The sequence below is a fragment of the Myotis yumanensis genome, unplaced genomic scaffold (assembly GCF_028538775.1).
Source record: "Myotis yumanensis isolate MYYU_CA2020_CCGP unplaced genomic scaffold, mMyoYum1.0.hap1 SCAF_8, whole genome shotgun sequence".
In the NCBI taxonomy this organism is placed as follows: domain Eukaryota; kingdom Metazoa; phylum Chordata; class Mammalia; order Chiroptera; family Vespertilionidae; genus Myotis; species Myotis yumanensis.
This window is the reverse complement of record NW_027223759.1, coordinates 49,515,063-49,536,183: the sequence shown is the minus strand read 5'-3', so window position 1 is coordinate 49,536,183 and position 21,121 is coordinate 49,515,063. Positions and strand designations below refer to the sequence as shown.

At 35.6% G+C, this 21,121-nt stretch overlaps 1 protein-coding gene across 1 annotated transcript in view; it reads right to left on the bottom strand.

Moving 5' to 3' along the window:
- Window positions 1–21,121, bottom strand: part of SCN9A (sodium voltage-gated channel alpha subunit 9) — a 128,091-nt gene that overhangs the window by 75,620 nt on the left and 31,350 nt on the right. The window lies entirely within an intron of this gene.

Below are 21,121 nucleotides of genomic sequence, written 5' to 3'. Positions count from 1 at the left end.
AATAGCATAAAATAAGTTATTTAAAAAATAACAAACTCACTATTTCAATGAGTCAAGATACCTTCATAACTCCTGCATTAGAAAGTGAAAATTCTTACTTTCTTTTTGGCATTAGGGTTGCCTGAGAGTTGGGACACACTAACTTCCAGCATGCCAACCCACTGTGAACAGCTTGAAAGGTTGCACATTAAGTGACATCTCACACTCAGAGGGAGGGTGAACGAAGAGGAGCCATAGTCTGCTTTTTCATTTTCCGATATTAATATAAAAAGTATGGGGATCACAGTAGTAACAACATTACAAAAGATTTTGTAAAATAGGTTTTAGAAGCAGAAATGAATCATTATTTTCAAAGTTTCTCCTGTTCCCCTAACAAACAAAATAGATTTCACTTATATTTAGAAAAAAATAGGTTATTTTTCCCTTTAATTACTTGAGCACAATATATCAATATAAGTCTTTTATCAGAAATGTATGCATTTTAAAAAGATGTGGTAAATCAATTTAAAAATAACCAGTTTAAAAAGTGATCATTTTGTAATGTAATGATCTACTTTAAACTTTATTATTTTTTTAAAAATATATTTTATTGATTTTTTACAGAGAGGAAGGGAGAGAGATAGTCAGAAACATCGATGAGAGAGAAACATCGATCAGCCGCCTCCTGCACACTCCCCACTGGGGATGTGCCCGCAACCCAGGTACATGCCCTTGACCGGAATTGAACCCAGGACCTTTCAGTCCGCAGGCCGACGCTCTATCCACTGAGCCAAACCGGTTTCGGCTACTTTAAACTTTATAAAGCTGATTTGCCTTTCTGGAAAAAAAAGCCCTTTTTATGGTTTATCACACTATTGAGTCTGCCTCTTGCCTTGGTATGTATCATCACATTTCTTTTTATTTTTCTTTTTATTTTTTTAAAATATATTTTATTGATTTTTTACAGAGAGGAAGGGAGAGGGATAGAAAGTTAGAAACATCAATGAGACAGAAACATCGATCAGCTGCCTCCTGCACACTCCGTACTGGGGATGTGCCCGCAACCAAGGTACATGCCCTTGACCGGAATCGAACCTGGGACCCTTGAGTCCGCAGGCTGACGCTCTATCCACTGAGCCAAACCGGTCAGGGCATCACATTTCTTTTTAAATTTTCTAACCCACCTTCAGTTGCAATGTTTTTACCAAATACTTAATCTGGGCATGTTATCATATAAGATATTTAGAACTGTGAGAGTAAAGAGAAAACACAGTTTTTGTCTTGAAGGAGCTTAGATTCTAAAAAGGGACACCAATGACACCAAATCATACAGCAAAGACAAACCTGGTTTCTCTGTGGTAAAGGAGAATATAGCCAAAATAACTCCCACTTTTTTATATACTATACAGTATATCCTGGTGCAGAAACAGACAGAGATACAGGCATGTGTCAAGAAAGAGTGGTAACAGGAAGAGGTGAGTTCCTCTGATTTAAGTATGTGCTCAAGAGAACTGAAAACATATGGCCTCACAAAAAACTCGTACATGAATGTTTATAAAAGCATTATTCACAATGGCCAAGAGACTGGGAACAACTCAAATGCCCATCAACTGATAAATGGGTAAAGGAAATGTGGTGTATCCACACAATGGATACAGGCTTGTCAGTTGTGTTATTATTATTTGATAATAAAAAGAAAGGAAGTATGGATACATATTAAAACATGAATGAACCCTGAAAACCCTGTGAGAGAAGCCAGAACCAAGAAGCCACATACTGTATGATTCCATTTGTTTGAAATGTCCAGGATAGGAATAGCCTCTGAGACAAAAAGTAGATTATTATTTGCCAGAGGCTGGTTGGTGGGGGTGATGGAGAGTAACTGTTAATAGTTATAAGGTTAGTGGTTAATGGGAATAGGGTTTCTTTTGGGAGGTGATAAAAATGTTCTAAAATTAGATAACGACAGTGGCTGCACAAGTCTGTGAATATACTAAAAACCACTGACTGTACACTTTAAAGGGTGCTTTTAATGGTATGGACACCGCCTCAATAAAACTTACGAAAACATGCTAAAAGTGAAATCATAAAATATGTGAAAATTTTCCCGAGAAGAGGAAAAAAGTTTATTAAAATGGAAACAAATGCACATACTCAGTATCAACCACCTGAGTCTACAGACTCAACATAATATGGAATTGCTTTTGGTTTAGTATTAATTCAAGAGAAGCTAAAGTTTAGTTCTAGCACTCAAAGGCTAAGCTTGGTACGGTTTATAAAACTTTGGTCGCAAACCAGGTAACTTGACTCCAGAAGTCAGCAGCCTTTTAGAAATTGCACATCAACCTGAGAAACAAGGCAGTGAGTGCAGTTGCCACTTGGGCTTAGAAGATTTCCAACACTTTGGAAATCATAAAGGAGAGTAGGAGGGATTACTCGCCTCAACAGACCTTCAGTGTTCACAGGCTTAATCTCCTGGAGAAAAGATGGATAAAGAATTGGTATATATATATATCCTGCATTCAAGTGGAGAGTGTCACTTCTTTCATAAATTATTTGACAGAAAGTCAGGTAAGTAGACGTCATGAACTCAAATGTCCAAACACCAGTCCCACGCTTCAGTGTTCCTATTATCTTTCCCCCTCCTTTTCTTCCCCTCTCTCTGTTCACTCACACCCTCAATATTCAGTTTTTGAATCACTGAAGTAGGTACAAACAGTGGGGGTTGGGGTGATGGATGTCGGTGGTACTATGCATGGGAGATCTTTTCCTGATCAGGCTAACCTAAAGGAAGACCCTAAGCACTTGCTTAATATTAGGGCCTTTGGAAAGGAAGTTGAAGAGACCCTGAACAGATTCTGTCATCATTCTCTAGTTTGGAGGGTATAGGAAAAATCACTACCCCCTATCTGGATGTTGGGAATAAATAATGTGTACAAACTATTTTAGTGTAATTTCATAATACTTATAAAAAACCTTAGCTATGTTGATTCATTTGTATTGCCAAATAATTTCCCTTCTAGGAATTTATTCAAAAGCAATAATATCAGATGTCCTTCAACATTTATGAGATGTTTACTACAATGTTTTTAAAATATTGAAAAATTGTAATCAATCCAAAAGTCTAATATTCGGGGTTTCATTAAATTAAAAATGAGCATAAAATGAAAAACTGAGCAACTTAGTAGCCTCTAAAGAGTGCTTTCAATGACTATTAAGTGAATTCTAAAAAAAGTTATAATGGATAATTAATGGAATGCAGGTTACACGCACACAAACATACTTGTATATTAATTTCAATTTTTAAAATGTATATAAAGTAAATCTGAAATTAAATGTATAATATGTGTAATGAAGCTTATTCCTATCTGAGGGATTATGGATTAATTCTATTAATTTTTATTAATATTTTTCTTTATTTTTTAAATTTTTACAAGGAAAATGTCATGCTTTTTTTATCCAACAAGTGTATTTGAAAAGCACTTAAACTGATTTGACCTAATTTTAATATACTTAATAAATAAATATTTATTTATGTTTAATTTGTGATTTTGAAAAACATATTATTATATTTCCACTCCTTATTAATAGTATTATGATGGCATCTTCTTTAGAGTGAGATCACAATATTGCACACACACAAAAAACACTTTTTTGTTCTCATAATTATTTCACCCACCTAATCTCATCCTAAGAGATACTTAGACAACTAGTTCCTAATACTGCAACTCCAAACTGCAGCTCCAAATTAATTTATTAGTGTCAGAGTGTCAACTCTGTTATGGTTCAAGTAGGATATGTGTGTATTATGTCCATATAATTTTATAATAAGAACTGTGCTTTTGTAATGATTATTATCAGCATACTTTGTATTACGTATGAAATTTATATTTTCAAAAATTGAATTATTCTCTTAAAATATTTTTTCATAAAATGTTTTTGAGGAAGCTTTCATTTGACAATTTTCAACATTTCTTGTAAAAAGCAAGAAATCTTCGAATTTCTTGTTTTTTTCAACTGTGATTAAAAGGATTAAGATATAATATTTCATTATTTCAAGAAGCAGGAGAGTAATTATTTGTTCATAACTCTATAATAATCTATGGCTCTGTTTTATATTTCACCATCAAGTCCCTTACCTGTAGCTAACTTAAATTCTATTTTTACAAAATTAAAATTGGTCCAATAAGTCATTTTGAATGTCTGCCAAAATCTGAATCAAATTAGGTCAGATCTAAATTACTTAAGATAGTGGACAAATGTAAAAATAAGTACAATAGAACATTTTATTGGTGCTCACTGTTGAAAATTGAAAAATTGCTTTGAAAATGTCACTGCTCTGGAAACAGATAATGCTATTTTCCACAGATACTGGTTTTGGCTGGAACACCATTCATTTTTAAAGCATTCTCAAGCAACAATGGAATCAATACATGAGCATTTAAAAAAAGCATTTTAAAATAATTTATACCGAGCATCATCAGTGATAACTCATGTTATTAATATATCCCCTTGATATGATATGATATGATGAGAATGGTACTTGTACATATAGTTTTCCTCTCCCAAATTCACAACTGAGATCTAATAATGAGAAAAACATCAGAAAAATCCCAAGACAGGGACTTTCTACAAAAACCTGACCAGTATACCTTCAAATGGTTAAGATAATCAAAAATAAGAAAAATCTGAGAAACTACCAGAGCCTAGAGATGCCCAAGGAGACAGGATAGTGAAATATGATATGGTATTTTGGATGGAATCTAGGAAAAGAAAAAGGACAGTAGGGAAAAACTAAGAAAAGGTGACTAAAGACAATAATTAATAATAATATTTATCAGTATGGTTTCATTAATTGGGGAAAATGCACCATATTAATGTAAATTGTTAATAATAGGGGACCCTGAGTATGGAGTACATGGGAACTCTGTCCCATCTGCATAAATTTCCCATAAATCTAAAACTATTCCAAGATGAAAAATATTATTTAAAGAAATAAATCACAGATGTAGAAGTACACTGTTATATAAACTTAACAATGTCTCAGTAAATTCGACTTTGTCAAATAAATACATTGCCATTATCTATAATGTAACTACTAGTAAGTGATAATAGACCTATAATTCTAACTACTTTTTAAAATATATTTTTATTGATTTCAGAGAGAAAGGAAGAGGGAGAGAGAGATAGAAACATCAATGATGAGAGAGAATCATTGATTGGCTGCCTCTTGTATGATCCCCCCCCGCCGCACTTGGGATCAAGCCCGCAACCCGGGCATGTGCCCCTCACCAGAATCGAACCTGGGACCCTTCAGTCCGTAGGCCAATGCTCTATCCACTGAGCCAAACCGGCTAGGGCACTACTTTTAATTAAAATGGGTCATAATTAATACATAAAATAATATATTACAAAGTACAAAATAGCATAAGTTTGATCAATAAGAGGTCCATTAGAAATGCTTATCAATTTTTTAAGACATTATGTTTGGGATGATAACTTTCTACAAATGTGCCTTCTTGGGTAAGGAATGAGCTTACAACTTATAAACATAGCACTAGACTAGAGTCACAATGTCTGAGCCCTAATTATATGTGAGAGTCATTATGATTATGTAGGCTAGAAAATATGTCTGTAAGGGATTATATGTATTTTGTTTTAGAATAAGGGTAATTTAACTCAGTTGGTAGTGTTACACATACTAAATATATTTTAAGTTGTTAAATTAAGGCTTCATTTTATATGTCTGAATGATGGTGCTACGCTACAAAAATCTCTCTTTTGGTTTCTGTGTTACTTTAGGAACTGTGGGGTAATAATGAGATGAAAGAAACCTATTTGCCTCAGCAATTCTCATTTTGCTGACATCTGAACACCTGATAATATCGACAAACTAAGGCAACAGACAGCCCCACGGGAAACACTTAACCATTGCTTAACACTACAAAGACCTCTTTTTGCCACCATGGCATTTTAAAATCTTCTCCTATAATCAGTGGCATCTCCTTCATCCCCTTCCTATTCATAAAATCTAAAATCCCATGATAAAAGAGAAAGACATCATCATGTAAGATGAGAGGCAATGTTTACTTCCGGTATGAACTGTGGTGATATAAGCTTTCTTCCATGAGACCTAAAATACTTGTATATGAGTAGGGAAGTTCTGCTCTACATCTTGGCATCAAAGATCATATAAATCCTGTATGTTAACAGCAAGGCGATAAAGCTGAAAACATTCAAAGACAAGAGGCAGTGCACTGTATCATCCAGTACCCCTACTTACTATTTAGATAAGAAAGTGAAAACTGCTTGAAAATGGAGTCTGGTGAATATAGGAAAATATAATTATTAAAGCAGATTTGAGTCCAGTCTTATCTGCTCTCTGAGTTGTGGTTATTAGGACTCTCAATAGATTTCCATTTTACTGATATTTGAACACCTAAGAACATCCCTGGAGGAAAGCAACTGGATCTTCCCTGAGTGTAAGGAATACACTTGCACATTTGGTTCCATCCTTGGCAGAATAACCACAGCGATCATGTTATGAACCAAGAGTTTTATGTAAAAAATAAATGTTACATCACATTGGACACCAAGACAACAGACATAAAGTGGGGCTGTTCTGGGCAAGCTTAGATATTTGCTCAACTGACTTTTGAGAGCTCCTTGGAGAAATTACCAAATAGGACCTGCCTGGTACGATTTTTTTGGGGGGGGGGGGGGTGAGCATAGGAGACTGATTGTCTTGATCATTATCCTTTATCAAGGTAACCACAGTTACCATGTGCTTTTCTGGAAGACAGATTTCACGGCTGCACAGCAGTACTAAATTAAACATGAGGAGATTTTAAGTCTTAAGTTATTAAGATTTAATCATACTGACATTTGCTACTGTTTGGAAATCCTGCACCTTGCTTAAATGGCATCCTCGTGAGTCTTAGAGGCTTCCCAACTTCAGTTATCCAAATTCTGCTTGGCATTGCATTTAATATGCAATAAAAGGTCTTTAAAACCCCCGACCAATGTTTTAATTTGCTGTCTTGGTATTTGTCCTATTTTAATCAAAATAAAATACATATTGCTAGCTCTGACACTTCCTGAGGATCATGAGTTTATTACACTTGGAGACTGCACAAATTTTCAAATAGCCAATTGTTCTACTTCTCAGGGGGCAGACTCAGTGAGCACCAAAGCCCCATAAAAGCAAGTCTTGCCCCAGAGGTGTGTCTCCAGCACAGAAGTTCTCCCACTGCAGACACAGCTGATTCTCACAGCCAATTGGCCTGGAGGTCAATTCCTCCCAGTGATAACTACGATAATCAAGGCTTAACTACAACAAGACTGTGCACAAAGACCACAAGGGGGTGCACCAAGAGTGTCCTCCTCAGGTAATTGGGGAGGCTGAACCACTGGGCCCTTGAGGGCACTCAGCACAGAAAACCACTTTTTCAACACAGGGAAGCATAAAAAATGCCGAGACAAAGAAACAGGACACAAACGAAAGAAATGGAGGAAAGCAAACTGCTGGATATATAATTCAATACCACACTTTTAAGGTCTTTAAAGAACTGTCTAGAAGCCGCCGATAAATATAGTGAGATCCTCAAGAAATCTAGTGAGACCCTCGATGTTGTGATAAAGAACCGACTAGAAATTAAGCATACACTGACTGAAATAAAAAATATTATACAGACTCCTAACAGCAGACCTGAGGATTGCAAGAATCAAGTCAAAGATTTGAAATACGAAGAAGCAAAAAAAACCCAACCAGGAAAGCAAAATGAAAAAGAATCCAAAAATACGAAGATAGTGTAAGGAGCCTCTGGGACAGCTTCAAGCGTACCAACATCCGAATTATCAGGGTGCCAGAAGAAAAGAGAGAGCAAGATATTGAAAACCTATTTGAAGAAATAATGACAGAAAACTTCCCCTACCTGGTGAAAGAAATAGACTTACAAGTCCAGGAAGCGCAGAGAACCCCAAACAAAAGGAATCCAAAGAGGACCACACCAAGACACATCATAATTAAAATGCCAAGAGCAAAAGACAAAAGCATCAAGAGAAAGAAAGTCAGTTACCTACAAGGGAGTACCCATACGACTGTCAGCTGATTTCTCAACAGAAACTTTGCAGGCCAGAAGGGAGTGGCAAGAAATATTCAAAGTGATGAACAGCAAGAACCTACAACCAAGATTACTTTATCCAGCAAAGCTATCATTCAGAAGTGAAGGTCAGATAAAGAGCTTCACAGATAAGGAAAAGCTAAAGGAGTTCATCACCACCAAACCAGTATTATATATGAAATGCTGAAAGGTATCCTTTAAGAAGAGGAAGAAGAAGAACAAGGTAAAGATACAAATTATGAACAACAAATACACATCTATCAACAAGTGAATCTAAAAATCAAGTGAAGCCCTGACCAGTTTGGCTCAGTGTATAGAGCGTCGGCCTGCAGACTCAGGGGTCCCAGGTTCGATTCCGGTCGGGGGCACGTGCCTTGGTTGCGGGCACATCCCCAGTGGGGAGTGTGCAGGAGGCAGCTGATCGATGTTTCTCTCTCATCGATGTTTCTAACTCTCTATCCCTCTCCCTTCCTCTCTGTAAAAAATCAATAAAATATATTTAAAAAAATAAAAATAAAAATAAAGTGAATAAGTAATCTGATGAACAGTATGAACTGGTGATTATAATAGAATCAGGGACATAGAAAGGGAATGGACTGACTATTCTCGGCGGGGAAAGGATGTGGGGGATGCGGGAAGAGACTGGACAATAATGGTGCACCTATAGATGAGGACAGTGGGTGGGAAGTGAGGGCGGAGGGTGGGGTGGGAACTGGGTGGAGGGGAGTTATGGTGGGAAAAAAGAGGAACCAATGTAATAATATGAGCAATAAAGATTTAATTAAAAAATAATAGGAAATATAGTCAATAATATTGAGATAACTATGTGTGGTGCCAATTGGGGTACTGGCAATATCAAGGGGAACACTGTGTAAAACATATGATTGTCTAGCAACTAAAGTGTATGCCTAAAACCAATACAAAATGAAATTGGGGGAGAGGGGAGATTATACTTTCCTAAGGGCTTATTTTTGATTCCCATTTTTTATGGAAATAAGCAATGACCATGTCTTATGGATTTTAAGACCGTGTGGAATAAAATGCATGAAAGAATTTCAATTTGTATCTTTTATTAAATCCTTCCATTAGTATATTAAAACTAGATTTCCATCCATCTTATTTGACTTTCAATGATTTCAGCCTACAACCTTTTTTTTTTTCAAAATATGTTTCTTATTGATTTTTTTAAGAGAGCAAGGAAGGGAAAGAGATAGAGAAATGGAAACATCGATGAGAGAGGCTACTTCCTTCAGGGCCCCTACCGGAGATTGAGCCCACAACCTGGGCATGTGCTCTCACCAGCTGGGCTCAGTCTACAACCTTTGAGTGGTTTTATTATTAAGGCAATTGTTCTCAGTTTTTAAAAAAGTAGATGGAATTTTCCACTCTTGTGTAGGAAACACTATCCAAGAATTCCCTTAGAGCAGTGGTCGGCAAACTCATTAGTCAACAGAGCCAAATATCAACAGTACAACGACTGAAATTTCTTTTGAGAGCCAAATTTTTTAAACTTAAACTATATAGGTAGGTACATTGTTATTAACTTAATTAGGGTACTCCTAAGGCTCAGGAAGAGCCACACTCAAGGAGCCAAAGAGCCGCATGTGGCTCGTGAGCCGCAGTTTGCAGACCACGGCCTTAGACTATACTATTGGATAAAAATTACTATTTTTCAAAGTAGCCTTATTTTGAAAGACCCTATAATAACTTAAAAATAATTAGAAAATGAATCTTGAGTGACCAGTCCTCAGTTAAATTATTTGCAATATTATTTGTATTAAAACTTATTTATTTATTTTAAAAATATTTTTTTATTGATTTCAAAGAGAAAGAAACAGAAAAATCAATGATGAGAAAGAATCATTGATTGGCTGCTTCCTGCCCTCCCTATACTGGGGATTGAGCCCACAACCTGAGCTTGTGCCCTGACCTCCTGATCATGGGTTGATGCTCAACCACTGGGCCACACCAGCCAGGCTAAAATGTATTTTTTTGTTTATCCTTACCTGAGGATTATTTTTTCATTGATTTTTAGAGAGAGTGGAAGGGACCAAGAGAGAGAATCAAGGCCGGGAATTCAGCTTGCAACCGAAGTACATGCCCTTAACTGTAATTGAACCCAGGATCCCTCTCTCTATGGGCTGACACTCTATCCACTGAGCCAAACCTGCTAGGGCTAAACTTATATATTTTTTAAATGCCATCACAATAACCTATTAGCAAAATTAACAAAATGTGCTTTTAATTTTTCTTTATTAAGCTACAAAAAATTAAAGCAAGAAGATCTAAATGTTATCAATTCTTTATTCAAATTACTAAAACAAAATGAAAGTAATCTTGATTCTAAGATAATCCCACTACAGGTTATACAAACAATGATTGTTATATGTGTGAAATCATGTGATGCTAATATGCCTTTCATATGTTCATTCAGTGTTATCTACTTTTCAACCATTTTTTTAAAAGTGACTACTAAGTGCTAGATACAATGCCAGGTGCTGGGTACACAAATACAAACAAGGCATCCTTGGTCCTTGTCCTTGGAGACTTAACAGTCTATTGGGGAATATGGGCGGGTAAACAATTGCACTTCAGCTATCATGAAAGCAATGAGAACATACCACCTGACCTGGATTCAGGAAGGGGGTTTTGGTCAAGAAGGAAAGTTCAGTAGAAGTTTGCTATTCTTTATCAGGACTATACTCCTAATAAGTCCTCTCTCTCAAACCTCTTCATTCAGAAGTTTACTTATTAAGTGTTTCTATGGTCCAGGAACGGTCTTTCTCATTTGTTAGATTTCCCCCCAGTCTGATCATCTTCACTACTCTCAGCTCTTCCAAACAACAAAAAAATCATATTTAGCTTGTCCTTCCATGAGATTTGACATGTATAACTTAATAAACTCTTTACATTCAATTTCCAGTTTTATATACACTCAGGCTAGGCTAATTTAAAATTAAAAGTTTGCACAAAGCTTGTAAGATTGAATAATAATTTAGCTATATTGTAGATAATATAAATCAAAGTTCTTGTATTCTATAGATTTCTTTTTAATCTCGTGTTTAGAGAGTTAAAACTCCCCAGTTTATGGCCCATGTCGTCATTGGCCATGCAAACCTCTCTGATTATTTTTTCTTTGTCAACCCCATATTCCATTCCTCACCACTCCACCCTCTTTCCATTCCTATCCTTAGGCAACCATCCAAATGTGCTTATTATGCATCCCCGTGTTATGTTTTCTTGAAAACTAAATATTATCTTAGATTTATATGTCTTTAATTTACATAAATTGAGTTATATACTTCATTTGGTTACTTGTACATTATCAGACATTTTACCTATTTGCTCTCTTAGTTGGAACACCTGGGTGCTATCTAGCCCCCTACAGCCCAGAGACAAACCCAGGTTTTATAGGCCTGTAGCTTATACAACTGGGGAGAAGGGGTGGTGAGACAAAAATGCAAAAATACAAATGAAAATTAGATACAAAAGTAATAATATTAAAAGTGACCTCAAAAATTAAATGGATTGCTCATTTTCCATGAACTAACCAATACTACAATCACCACAAATTCCAAAATTTAATTAATGACCTTCCTGGCACACCTTTTTAAATGCTTTCCCTTCATTTTTGCCTTCCTTCTCTTTGATTATCTCTTTACAGGGCAACAATTTTGAAATGAAGGGAACAGAGGTAATTTAGTCCTTCCTTTAGCATCACTGTGTGTGTGTGTGTGTGTGTGTGTGTGTATTGTTTTTATTACTGATAATTGAGAAAATTATTTCAATTTTTTTTTTCTCCTTGTATTTCTTTTTCTTCTCTTGGAGCACCAATCAGAAGTGTGAGTAACCACTTAGTGTCAGATACTGGGTGAGATCTGGGAATTCAATGATAAGACAAAATGCATTGCCCTCAATTTTAGTTGCTTCTTTTTAATATAATATTATCTCTTCATAATATACTACTTTGTAGTTCCCTTATCAAAATCAACAATAGGCATAGTTGAGTCTAAATCACTTGGGACTTGTCTGAACTGTAGAATTACAATTTCACAAATTAGAAAAACTACCATTTATTATCTATCACCTTGGTGGGGAGGGGCTAACCATTGCCATTTAATGGCACTTAAAATCAAATGTAAAATGACGCTATTTGAAAGTTATATTTGAGGTAAAATACCTTCTTTTGCTCCAAGTATATAAGGTGTATACATTTTAACTATTCAGTCACTCCACACCTGATTGCAAATACCTGACCAATCTTATTTATTTCCCTTTTAATCCAAAAGCAAATTATAGATATGTGTATGCATATGTGTATGCATATTATGTGTATGTATATATGTATATATCTCTATACATATATTTATTTACATGTAATTATTAGTATTACATTAATGCACCATCCAATATTTTTCATTTGGAATGAAGGTGGATCTCCCATGCTGAGTAGTGGCGAGGAAACTGGAGACCTACCTCTTACTGTGGGAATCTAAGGAGAACTATCCTTCCTTCCACCCTTCTAAGTTTGAGGCCAAACTTACTCCTAAGATCATCCAAATGGATTCACTTGTCCTCTACTTTGATCCTTGAATGAGTGAAGCCAGGATGCAGGAAGGTCTGGCTGGAATTCCTCAGTGCTGGAGCCTTTGGACAGCTATGGCAGAATCATCCAGCAATCCTGTCCTGGCCAGATGAGTCTGCCAACAGCCTCTGCTCCTCTCTTTAGTCTGCTCATTTCACCTCCAGCTCATCCAGCTTCTCAAATCCTTCCAGTAACTCTGTGAGAGCCCAGCACCTTCCAATAAATCTCGCTTTGGCTTGGGTCAACCAGTGTTTGTTTCTCTTGTTTTCAACAAATATTCTTGTTCAACATGGAGAAATTACTGTTGACTCATGGTGTGGAAACTAGACAGAGCTGTTTTGCTAAGTGATTAGAACATTTCTCCTGAATCATCTGGAAAATAATTATTTAATCTCAAAAGTAATTTTTAAAAAATGATGTAGTTTATAAATATAGAATCCATTTCATATGACTTAGTTTATAAAGCAGGTATAATTACTTTGCCTATAATTACTATAGTATTTTATAGAAAAAAGGCTTTCTGTAAAATAAGTAGTCGAAAACTTCTATTATGGACTAAATTCAATCTTTTACCCTCACTTTAAATACACTACTCTTTTATTTCTCCCACTATTACTCTCAGCCTTTAAAGGAATCATGGACATCGATATGCAATAAACTCAAGCCCATTCTCTAACCTCACAGGACCATAATCCTTCAACGTGACCTTCTGGCTGGAAGTAAGAAGCAGCAGAGCAGGAAAGCAGAAGGACCCAGGTATTTGGTGACTTTGCACCAGTTTTAGGCATCTACCTTGGGCTTCTATTAAGTGAAAGCATAAAACCTGGGCCTTTGAGCTACTGTGTCCAGGTCTCTATTATTAGCAGTTGAATATAATTTCAAATAGCAATAAAGCTTTATTAAAAACTATCAAATTAAATGACATTAATCTTATTCATAGTATATTTAACTGCTTAACTCTGAATAAAGTTATTCTTAGTAACACCATATACAACATTGAAACACATTGTACATGCTTCTGTTTTTTCATACTTATCAAACTTTATTTCATTTTTCACAATTATTTCTAATTTTAAGAAATTACCGTAGTGTTTGACATTTTACCATGAGGTTGGTTCCTTCAAGCAAATACTTTATAACTTTCCAAGGGCTATAAAAACAATCCCATAATTGAACAATTTTAATACAATATTTATTTTTTCCAAAGAGAAAAATAGAGCATAGGGCAACTATACCTTAGCACTCAAAAGGAAGTTCAAAGCACAGGAAATTATCAGTTTACTTAGAGTATCCCATGAATCCAGAGGTAATCTATAATAATAAAAGTGTAATATGCTAATTAGACCGGACAACCTTCCGGACAAAGCTGGGGCTGCAGCCATAGGATCAAGGAAATTGCCGGCTGTGAGAGATCCAGGCATCCGCTGAGGCTGCGAGGGGGGGGACCCAGGCAGCCGCTGCGATTGCGAAGGCCTACTCTTACACGAATTTCATCATCGGGCCTCTAGTAGTTTAATAAGACTCCAGCAATTACAGTGTATATAGACCTTAGTCCAAATGGTCTGTGTATAAATGGCTAATTAAAACAATTCTTCCTAACTGAAGTTTTCCAACACCAATAGTGATAATATCTATTTTATAGCCTAGAAATAAAAAGAAAATTTGAATATTTAAGAAGACTACATTAATTACTATCTACCAAGGCTCAAAACAATTATTAAACATCTTGACTTAATAGCAATTATCAGACTCATTGTCCTGAAAGGAGCAGGGTGCAGCAAAGCTAACATTAAAATTTAATTATCAATTGACTTTTAGGATGCAGCAAATATTTTAAAATGCACTTCACCCTAATAGGGCACAAGATTGTGCTTTAAACACATTTTCCTTTCCATGACAAAATTTAGGGTAGATAATAAAAACAAAACCTTTGTCATATATATTACAGGCATAAATTATCCTTGTTTGTGTTGGCTTCATCTTGGGGTTTATTTGGGGGTATGATTTTTTTTTTAATTTTTACCGAGAAGAAGGGAGAGAGGGAGAGAAAAACATCCATGTGAGAGAAAAACACCAATTGGTTACCTTTCCTATGCGCCCCAACTAGGGATCCGACCAGCAACCTGGGTGTGTGCCCTGACAGGGAATCGAACCCGCCACATTTTGGTGTAGGGGACGATGCTCCAACCAGCTGAGCAACACCAGCCAGGGTTGGCATGGCATTTTTAAGGCTGTGACAATTAAACTTCTGTGTTGGGAACAAATGATGTTATTTGCTAAGTTTCTCATTTTCAACCACTATAAATAGAGTGGGAATGCTGGTTAGGATTCTAGAGAAGTTCTTTGCACAATTTTGGACCATGACCCACGGTACAAACTATATTTTACACTGTGTGTCTGAGCATACATATTCACTTATATCTAAAACAAAGCTTCACAAACTATATTTGTTCTTACTATGTAATGCTCACTGATGTTCTCTCTTTCAGTCTACCTCCATTCCATTTGTGTGTGTGTGTGTGGTGTGTCAAATCTACACCCTACAACTCACTAATCCTGTTTAACAATACTATTCTAGAGTGATTAGAGCTTAGAGGAAATCTAAATCAGACCTCTCAATTAACAAATCAGGAAGCTGAAATGTCACCTAGAGCAAGCATGTTAAACTCGCGGCCCACAACGAATATTTTTGCAGCCCAGCCAATATATCGGTATGTAAGAAACGTTTTAATAAAATATCATAACTTAATTTTTACAATATTCTGTTATACATCATTATTAATAACGAACTACAAGTTTGCTAATGACTGATTACTATAATCATGTTGCATTCATTTCCCTTACTCGCCTTAGCGCAGGCGCACCATTTCTCTCCACGAATACTAGCAGCAAATATTTTAGCAGCCGATGGCCACGTCAGTAGTCTTGGACTGACTTCGTTGGTGTGCACAACAGGAAATATTTTGCTTTTGGAGAGCAAGAAAAATAGGTTTATTTGCGTTATGCTTATTAATTTGTACAGTTATTCAGTGTCTGGTAAGTTAATGTTCAAGAAAAAATATTAATTTTTATTAAAATGTTCTATTATTATATGTTAATGACTAGAGGCCTGGTGCATGAAATTTGTGCAAGAGTAGGCCTTCCTTCCCCTGGCTGCTGGCACCGGCTTACCTCTGGCACCAGGGATCTGGGCTTCTCTCCAGGACCCGGGACCCGGGCTTCCCTCGCAGCCCTGACTTCATCCAGAAGGTTGTCCGGAAGGATGTCCAGTCTAATTAGCATATTATGCTTTTATTATTATAGATTACTCATTTATTTCATCCATTTGTATTCAGCATGTCTCTATTAAAATAAACCTGTTTTGCCGAAACCGGTTTGGCTCAGTGGATGGAGCGTCGGCCTGCGGACTGAGGGGTCCCAGGTTCGATTCCGGTCGGGGGCGTGTATCTGGGTTGCGGGCACATCCCCAGTGGGAGATGTGCGGGAGGCGGCTGATCGATGTTTCTCTCCCATCGATGTTTCTAGCTCTCTATCTCTCTCCCTTCCTCTCTGTAAAAAATCAATAAAATATATTTAATAAAAATAAAAAAATAAAAAAATAAAATAAAATAAAATAAACCTGTTTTTATGAAAATTGAAGCTTTTGTTTTTTTGTGGCCCACATACACTTAAACCTTGTTTATTTGGCCCATGTTAGCCTTTGAGTTTGACATGCTTGACCTAGAGGGTTACTTTGTTAAAGGTGACAGAGCTGTGTAGAGGAAAGCAAGGGCTAGGAAAAACAAAAACAAACAAAACCAAAAAAAAGAAAGAAAAAAAAACATTAGGTGAGGGATGTTTATGTTCTTAAAAGTTCAAAATATGGAAGTATATGGCTTAGGTACGAGTATGTACCTGTCAAAAAAGTCTGGGCATCAGAATCACTGAAGTTTCTAACTGATGACTCATTTGGCTTTTGTCAGCAGGCCTGAGTTTAGAAATTCAATCAGTGAGTAGTTTATCTGCTTAACTGCCCTTGTAATTAAATAAAACAACCCCCAGAAACTTAATTGAGGAATGCCTACCCATTGGTAACACCTAGAAGCTACACTGCTTCTAACACACTGCTCTTTGAAAATCAAATTTAAAATGACAGCCAGGTTGCTCTTAACTTCCTTAAAGGCATGAACAGGTAATTGCAAACTCTGATATTTAATGTGCCACAGAAAAGTCTCATTTGGCAGGGAGTAATCTTTTATTAACAGCAACATAATTTGGGAATTTCTAAATTCATAATTAATTATGAATAAGTGTGTAAAAATGGGTGAAGAGAAGGGAAAATTAAAGAAATGCCTTGAGAAGGGAACAAATTTTCTTAGCATTTTGTTGAAGATCTATAGGTCTTTGTATTTTTATAGGCCCCCTTGCCCCCTAAGGATAATAAATGTACAAAGGTGATGGAGAAGCTTCTTAAATCTATTACCTTTCATTCCAATAGCTGATATCAAGTCTATTTAGGTAAAAAAAAAAACATAAACAACAACAAATTTGATTCCCTTGCATCTAAGTTTCTGCTCAACAACTATTTGTTAATTGCAAATTCAACATTGAAAAGAGAAAAGTTAGTGCTAGTATAAAAATCATCTTAAGTTGCATCAGCTCTTTTATGTTAACAACCTCTATATAATAAAATGGTAAAAAAATGAAGTAAATGGGAATCTTAGTGCAGAATATATGTATATATAACATTCTTATGATATCTCTTTGAAATAAGTCTACTGTCTACAGAGGCAGCATATTATACTTGGAAAATCTTAAGCCCCATTATCACAAAAGAGGTCTGAATACTGGCTTTACCACTGCTGTGTGAGAAGCAAGTGACATGTTCCTTACTTCCTCAGGAACTATATTGGTGAAGAACTTACCTGGCTAATCTGTTGGGGAAAAGATCATGAAATAAGGCATGTCAAGAAACTGACTAGTTTTATTCTACAGCTTGAGAGAGAGAGAGAGAGAGAGAGAGAGAGAGAGAGGGGAAAATGGGAAACCTGAAAATAAAATCCCCAAATAATAGAAACTGGGAAGAATGTACTTCGAAAATTTTATAATTAATAAAACTGCTTTTGACATGGAGCTTCTTCCAAGCTATATAATTTTAACATCAATATATATTATTAAAGGAAATATCCATGTGTAGTTTTATCAAATATTGTTTCTACATCAATTCTTCCACTACTTCTCACTCAATTTTACTTTCCCTCTTTCAACTAGTACTTGGTTTTCTATTTTTATTTGATCAAGTTTCTAATGTTTTATTTTTTTTTCATTGAAGCCTATATATTTGGGTTTTTTTGTTTTTTTAAATTGTTTTATTGCTTAAGGTATTACAAAGAGTATTATATATGTCTCCTTTTTTTCCTCCCCTTTACCTTCCCCTAGCCTCCCATACCCCCCAGTGTCTTGTGTCCATTGGTTATGCTTATATGCATGCATACAAGTCCTTCTGTTGATCTCTTACCCGCCCCCTAACCCTCCCTGGCCTTCCTGCTGTAGTTTGACAGTCTGTTCAATGTTGCTCTGCCTCTGTATCTATTTTTGCTCATCAGTTTATAATGGTCTTAATTATCCATAAATGAGTGAAATCATGTGGTATTTTTCTTTCATTGACTGGCTTATTTCACTTAGCATAATGCTCTCCAGTTCCATCCATGCTGTTGCAAATGGTAAGAATTCCTTCTTTTTTACAGCAGCTCAGTATTCTAATATCATAAAGTTTATTTCTTGGCATACAAATATTACCAAAAATATGGTATTGTGTAGTCCTGCTACCATATTCTTGGTATACAATTATACTTGCTCTTACCAAAAAAATGTACCAGGTTAGCCAATATGCCTAAATATGAACATGGGTCTCTTTTTTCTAAGACTCTCATAAGAAGACACTGACAAGAGTTCATAGAATAAACTATGCTTATATGTGAATAAATTCTTAGTTCCCAGGTGCTGTGGGAAAAATGAAAGATCCAGTTACAAAGTCTGAAAGGTTTCCTATAATTAGTGGCTATTAGGTTACTTTTGCTTATGACACAATACAGAGGAAAGGAAAAAATGGAAGAGGAATTGCTGTTTCATTTCTTATGTGCCTAATTGCTTTTCTTGATTAACAGCTTATATTTCAAGGAAGCCAAGCCATAATCATTTCATCAATAACATTAACTTGTCACTTCATTCAGGAAATATGAGGTAAGTTTTGGTCTTAACTTCAAGAATACTAGGAGACTATGGTTTTATTTAAATTGTTTTGAAAGCATACTTGCAGAATAATGTGGTCGATTTATAGGAAACGTCTCAGACTTATATTTCTGTGTGTGTGTCATAAATATCTATCAAAATAATAATTAATTAAGGGACGTTTATACTTTCCAAAAATCTTTTCATAATGATACTATACTGTCTATGACATTTGGGAAATTATGATGTCTTACAAATAGGAAAAAGGAAAGCAAATAAATGTATATGAACACCTATGTATAGAATATATAATATTAATAATACAAAGTATTTGCTTTCAGATAACTTAGACTATAGTGTTATTTCAAGATTGTGTAGGAAACACAAATGATTGAAATCAGTGGCAAGACCAATCTATTCAGTCAATGCCATAGAGCAATGTTTGTGCTTGGTCACTTCCTGGGCCAATCATGACCCCTGTATCATGCTAACAGTCAATCTCTGCAGTTAATTTTCCTGCCTTTTCTTAAGATGGTGATAATTATAAAATAAGGTTTTCCACCCTTATTATTAAGAAAATATCCTCGACTCATTTTTACTAGCATGTAGTAATGATAATAGCAGTAATAATAAAAAACCAAGCACATCCCACTACATGAATTTATACTATTGCTAAATTTTTAAAAATCTACATGTGCAACTGTAAAACATTTTCTGCATAAAATGTATGAAAATTTGAAAATGTAAATATAAGGATTAACAACAACAAAACCCACAAATTCTTCCAGCGTCCTTAGGGGTGTATGTTCCACTTGGAGACCACATATTGTGCCGTCTACATGTCCAAATCTTACCCTATTTGACAGGCACGGCTCAGGTCTCACATCCACCACCAAAACTTCCTTGGAGAACTCTGGCAAACATGTCCCCTCTATTCCTACCTTTATACTGCAAAAATAGTTTTAGCACATTGAGTACAATTGGTTTTAGAACTAGCATTCTTTCACCCTGGCTGGTGTGGCTCATTTGGTTAGAGTGTCCTCCTGTACACCAGGAGGTGGTGGGTTCAATTCCCGGTCAGGATGGGTGCGGGAGGTGACCGATTTATGTTTCTCTCTCAGATCAATGTTTTTCTCTTTCTCTCTCCCTTTCTTTCTCTGAAATAAATTAAAAATAAAATAAAAAATGAACTAGCATTCTTTCCACACCAAGATTAATTGTAACATCTTTGGTATAATATTTTTCTAGGTGTTATAAATTAACTACATAATTTAGCACAGGTGAAAAAGTCTTACTCATATGATATAATTGTAAGATTGATTTTTCTTGGGGTGAAAAAGAAAGCACACAAAAATTTTGTCATATCTTTTGCTAGTTTCTAGGAGAAATTATATGTTTGGGATAATTCACATACAATTTTAACTGATGTTTTATTTTGAAAGAAATAAAGTTTTTATATATAGTAACCACAAGCTTTCAGGAGACTTTATATATGTCACTGGAAATGTCTGTGTTTCATAAAAGAAGTTCCCTATTGATGCAAAATAGATGGCAGGTGACTTTTCTGGGAAAGAAAATTGTTGGTTTTTTTCAGGAATTATTCTATACATTTCAAAATCAGGCCAGAGGGAGCCTTTGGTTTGAGGAACAAAGCATAATATTAGGGATTATGAGTCAGACAAACCTGAGTTTGAATTCCACCTCTATCATTTTCTGGTTGTGAGTGATAGACAAGTGTCCGTTACTTCTCTAAGCCTTGGTTTTTCTCACCTAAGAAGTGCCCATCCTCATTATGTTACTTTTGATAATGCATATAGAGCCATACTTTATAACATAAAGTGAGTGAGGGGTGCTACACAGAAGAACAATGCATTAAATCTCAAAATGCTATGAGTCCATTCCAAGTTTGTGTGAGATATAGTAACTAGCTCGGGTCAAATAGGACTGCGTAAGAAAATGTTTTTTTCCATGGAGAAATGCAAAGTATTCCTACAGGGACCCAATCCATTCCATTAGCTTCAGTAGCATCATTTTCCAATCAACCAGACTAAACTGGCACAGAAGGATACTTAATTGAAAAATTATGAACCACATCACATTACTTAGAAAAAATAAAGCATCATGAAAACCATATTTTGATGTATTTTTAACTTTATACAGCTTTTTAGTGTCTATTATTTCATTTGACTCTGACAACACTGCACTGCTGAAAAGATACCATTAA